The sequence below is a fragment of the Neovison vison genome, chromosome 2 (genome assembly GCF_020171115.1).
Source record: "Neovison vison isolate M4711 chromosome 2, ASM_NN_V1, whole genome shotgun sequence".
NCBI classification, from domain to species: Eukaryota; Metazoa; Chordata; class Mammalia; order Carnivora; family Mustelidae; genus Neogale; species Neogale vison.
The window spans coordinates 93,397,205-93,402,573 of record NC_058092.1 but is presented as its reverse complement, the minus strand read 5'-3'; the positions used below and the strand labels follow the sequence as shown (position 1 = coordinate 93,402,573).

The 5,369-nt window shown below is 52.9% G+C and overlaps 1 pseudogene; it reads left to right on the top strand.

The window, feature by feature from the left end:
* Positions 1–268: 268 nt before the first annotated feature.
* LOC122901313 lies at positions 269–387 on the top strand (annotated as a pseudogene).
* The last annotated feature ends 4,982 nt before the right edge of the window (positions 388–5,369 follow it).

Sequence of the window (5,369 nt, the reverse complement as noted above, 5' to 3'; positions counted from 1 at the left end):
TCATTCTGTCTCAAGCACTTAGAAACCCTCCACTACCTCCTCCTTTGTACAGAATGGGTATGACCACAAGGCATCAGTAGCCCAAGAAGGCCGGGGGCCAATGTAACTATGAACGAGAGAGATATGGTAGCTAACCAAGCCTGGACAAATTAAGGTAACAGTAGGGTATGAGAAAGTTCAGCTTCCTCCAGCAAGGGGAGGATGGTTCCATGTTATATAGGGTGTCACGTACACTCATCTGAGAATATCGGGTAAGAACCTTATGATTGTCTACGGCCATACCACCCTGAAGGCGCCAGATCTCGTCTGATCTTGGAAGCTAAGAAGGGTCGGGCCTGGTTAGTACTTGGATGGAAGACTGCCAGGGAATACCGGTTGCTTTTGCTTTGCTCTCCAAGAGGGAATTTCTTGGGACGGTGGGCTACTGCAGGCTGTGGATGCTACCTTCACGGAGATGGCACAACCTCTCTACAAACTGGCTAAGGGAGGACTCACTATGGTAGAGTGTGGACAGCTGAGGCAGAAGGAGCATTTCGGGAATTACAAAGAGCCTTACTGTGTGCCCCAGCATTGGTCATCCCAGATGTTACCAAGCCCTTCCACTTGTATGTGAAGGCAGGGCTGACTAAAGAAGTTTTGACTCAGACTCTAGGGTATGGTGAAGGCCAGTGGTCTATCTTAGCAAGAAACTAGATCCAGTAGCAGCTGGGTTCCCCCTTTGCTTCTGCATAATTGCTGCCATGGCCCTCCTAGTCAAGGATGCATGCAAATTGACTCTGGGTCAAAATCTCACATTGACCACCACCCACGTTATCAAGGGCCTTCTCCGGACTCCACCAGACCGATGGATGACGAACGCCCAAGTAACGGGGTAGCAGGCCCTTCTCCTCAATGAACCAAAAGTGGCCTTCCGACCCCCAGCAGTGCTAAATACAGCCACACTGCTGCCAGAAGAGCTAGCTGACCACACGACTGTGGGGAGGTCTTAACCCAAGTCACAGGAATAAGGCCGGATCTCAGAGACACTCCCCTCCCGGATGCGGAAATGACTCTGTTCACAGAAGGGAGTAGTTACATGGTCAGTGGAAAAGAGGTATGCGGGGGCTGCAATGGTTTCTCCTGGGCAGAGACTCTGGATGTCAGCCCTGCCACATAGGATCTCGGTGGAAAAGCAAAGCTGACTGCATTCACCAAGGCACTACAGATGGCCGAGGCCACAGGCACTAACTGGAAACTACAGTGTGCCTACTGGCCCCAGAGCTCTGAGCAAGGAGAATGAACCAGACTCTCGAAAAGACCTTGACAAAGTTAATTCTGGAGGCTGGCGGTGGATAGAAAATCTCCTTCCTTTTACTCTCAGGGCACGATGTAATAAACAAGGTGACCCCATTTAAAATAATGTTTGGGAGCTCTGTCCTAGGTTACAGGAGGTTGCCCTAGCAGAAATGACTGATCAGTCTATACCCCAGTCACTGCAGGCATTACAGTCTGTCTTAAAAAGAAGGGATCCAAACTGCCTATACTGGAACAGAGACGGTGGAACCACATCCTTACCAACCCGGGGACTTGGTTTGGATACGTCGCTATCAAGTGGGGAATTTGGAGCCTCGTTGGAAGGGACCATTTACTGTTATCCTAACCACCCCCACAGCAGTAAAAGTGGAAGGCATCAGGGCCTGGGTTCATGCGGGTCATGTCAAACGAGCTGAGAGTAAGGATGCCCTCCAGAAATGGGAAATGCAGCCAAAAGACCCTGCTGACCATAGACTAAGACTAAAGAAACTGTGAGTGTATTGTTGCTATACTAAAGAAAATTGGGGCGATAAAATGTTAGTCTTATATGTTCAATATAAGGTAGAACCATCTGAAAAGTCAAGGATTTGACTAATCTCCAAAGAAAAGGGGGGAATGTAAGGGTCTGCCCCTCCCAGAGGAACTTGCTTGTAGACCCTGAATGTAAGGGTGGGGCAGACTGCGTGGAGACATCCAATCAGTAAGCCGTATGTATATCCACTGGGAAGGTTGAAATTCAATTGGCCACCTGTGTAGGGGCGGGGCTCAACCACCCCCATAAAGGTTGCTCTGCCAGGCTGCCAAGGGGGGCTCCTGCAGGAGAGCCGCGGGCTCCTGCAGGAGAGCCGGGGCTCCTGCAGGAGGGCCGGGGGGCTGCTGCAGGAGAGCAGCGGCTGCTACAGGAGGGATGAAGTCCGTGAGAGCGGTGAAGTCGGCGGAGAGCGGTGAAGTGGAGCGGAGAGCGGTGGAAGTCGCAGAAGAGCAGGGGAGTCAACGGTGTATAGAAGAGCTGTAACAGCTCTTGTAAGAGCTATAACCGCGTTTGGCGGTCCAGCCTCCACCCTCCGGCGGCGGCCCCGAGCGCCGCCGCCTGCAGCCTCCGGCGGCGGCCCCGAGCGCCGCCGCCTGCACCCTCCGGCGGCGGCCCCGAGCGCCGCCGCCTGCAGCCTCCGGCGGCGGCCCCGAGCCATCACCTGCAGCTTCCAGCCGGCGGCCCCGAGCCATCGCCTGCAGCCTCCGGCGGCGGCCCCGAGCGCCGCCGCCTGCAGCCTCCGGCGGCGGCCCCGAGCGCCGCCGCCTGCAGCTTCCAGCCTCCGGCGGCGAGCACCGCCGCCTGCAGCTTCCAGCCTCCGGCCCCGAGCACCGCCACCTGCAGCTTCCAGCCTCCGGCGGCGGCCCCGAGCACCGTCGCCTGCAGCTTCCAGCCTCCGGCCCCGAGCCATCGCCTGCAGCCTCCAGCGGCGGCCCCGAGCGCCGCCGCCTGCAGCTTCCAGCCTCCGGCGGCCCCGAGCACCGCCACCTGCAGCTTCCAGCCTCCGGCGGCAGCCCCGAGCACCCCCGCCTGCAGCTTCCAGCCTCCGGCGGCGGCCCCCAGCACCGCCGCCTGCAGCTTCCAGCCTCCGGCGGCGGCCCCGAGCCATCGCCTGCAGCCTGCAGCCTCCGGCGGCCCAGCAGTCCAGTCGTCTGCGGTCCAATTGCCAGCGGTCCCTCGACGCCTGCGGTCCTGAGACATCTGCGGTCCAGTTGCCAGCGGTCCCTCGACGCCTGCGGTCCTGAGACATCTGCGGTCCAGTTGTCAGCGGTCCCTCGACGCCTGCGGTCCTGAGACATCTGCGGTCCAGTTGCCAGCGGTCCCTCGACGCCTGCGGTCCTGAGACATCTGCGGTCCAGTTGTCAGCGGTCCCTCGACGCCTGCGGTCCTGATGCCTACAGACCCTAGAGGCCAGCAGTCGGTCCTGACACCTGCAGCCCCTAGATGCCAGCAGTCTGGAGGCGTAAGCAGCCCTGAGATGCCAATGGCCCCTAGACACCAGCAGCCTCCCTGCAAAATGCCTCGCCACCCCGAACCACAAGTGGCCTTGTCCGCAGTGGTGGCTTCCTCCGGGTGGAAGCCTGGTCAGAGTAGCATCGTGGGGAGCAGAGTCTGTGTCATCTGGGTTGTCCTCCTTGTCATTGTTGCTTCTTCGTCATTGGGAGTGGCCTCATCCAGGAAATGGTCTTGTCCAGAACAGCCTCTTCTTGGGAGCGGCCTTGTCCGGGGAGAAACTTCATTGAGCAGTGGCCTTGTCTTGGGAGTGGCCTCTTCTTGGGAACGGCTCCAATCATGGAGCGGCCTCATCTGTGGAGCAGCAACGTCATCTAGAGCAGCCTCGTCCAGAGTGGCCTTCTTGGAAGTGACCTTGTTGGGTTCATCGTCACCGCCTTTTCGTAAGAGGTAGCTCTGACCGGTAGTTTGATTCCTGATGCTTGGCGCGAAATAAAGTTTTGCTTGACTTTCGCTTTGTATCAGTCTCGTTCCTTTGATCACGGACCCTAACAGAAAGAAAACGGTTTCCTGTCCCAACTCTGTCAGTATTCTTCTTACTGCATGTCTGTGTTAGGTAGACTTGTTTTCCCATTAGGTGGACATTTCATTTCCGTTTCCTTAGCTATTTACCTAAGAGTGGGATTGCTGCATCATATGGAACCCTGTGTTTAACTTTTTGAGGAACTGCCAGCCTCTTTTCCAAAGCAGAACAAGGACACCCTTTTACATTCCCACCAGGAATGTGTAAGAATTCCATTTCTCTACAAGCTTCCCGACATATGTATTGTCTCTTTGCTTGAAGTCATGGTAGTGGGGGTGACGTGGGATCTCACCATGCTTTAGATTTGTATTTTCCTAAGGACTAATGAAATTGAGCACCATTTCATGTGTTCATAGTTGCAATAGTATTGTCCTTTTGAGAAAGTCTACTCAAGCTTGGTTCCCCATTCCTATATTGGCTGTCTTTTTACCGACTGCTTAGTTGTAGGAGGGTTCTTTACATCCATTGTAGATAGCAGACCTCATCAGATATATCCGATTAAAAATATTTCTCCCATTCTGTGGATTGTCTTTTCACTTCACTTCTTTGATAGTGACCCTTGAAACAAAAAGCTTTTAAGACGATGAATTCTCATTTATCTGTTTATTCTTGGGTTGCTGGTACGGTTTTGCAACCAGATTCCAACCCCAAATAATGAAGATGTAGAACTCTGTGTTCCTCAAAACATGGCTTTTGAAAGAGAACTTGCCTGCATTTTAGTAGTTGGTGGACATTATTTAGTAATGACTCTTGAGTATTGATTGATATTCCTCTCAATTGATAATCATGCACCTGTTTTCCCACCTGTGGAGCATGCCATGGCCTGTAACAGAGATTTTGGAAATGGTATCTGTCAACATCCTGGCTTAGATTCAGGGGTGAATCCTGGTTCTGCAGTGGAGCTGGTCTTAAACTCAAGCACATTTGCACAAATTGCTCAGGCTGTTTCGAGCTGAGTCGTTGTTGATCTTTCTGAGGAACACTTGTGTGCTAGTCCAGATTGTCTAGGGCCAGAGTGGACTTTCTCAGTGCCCTCCACACAGAGAAGACTGCCAGGATTGGACCTCGTCAAGACTTTCATCTCGGGTCTACTCAAATGGAAAGTAGACCTGCTTTAGGGTTTTGGGAATGTTGTTCCATGCAAGTTGGCTCCTCTCCAATTTTTTTTCTTTAATGTGTACATGATTTCTTTCTGGAAAAGGGGAAAGGATATTTAATTCAAAACAGCCTGTCTGTTCTTTGCCAGTGGTCTGTCTGTGCTTTTGAAAACGTAAAGGAGAATTCCAGGTCAACTATCTTCTATGCAAAAAGTATAGTTCCTGTACAGTATCAGGTGATCATACTTAATATTAGGAACTATCTTGTTACTCAGATGGTATCATTTCCTGATGAGAAAAAATAATACTCACAAATATGACGAAGCTTCCCAAGATCTTTGTCACAGGTCAAAGGTCACAGCTATAGTGAAGAGAGGAGCGAGCATTCGAAACCTATTCTGGAGGCACCTGT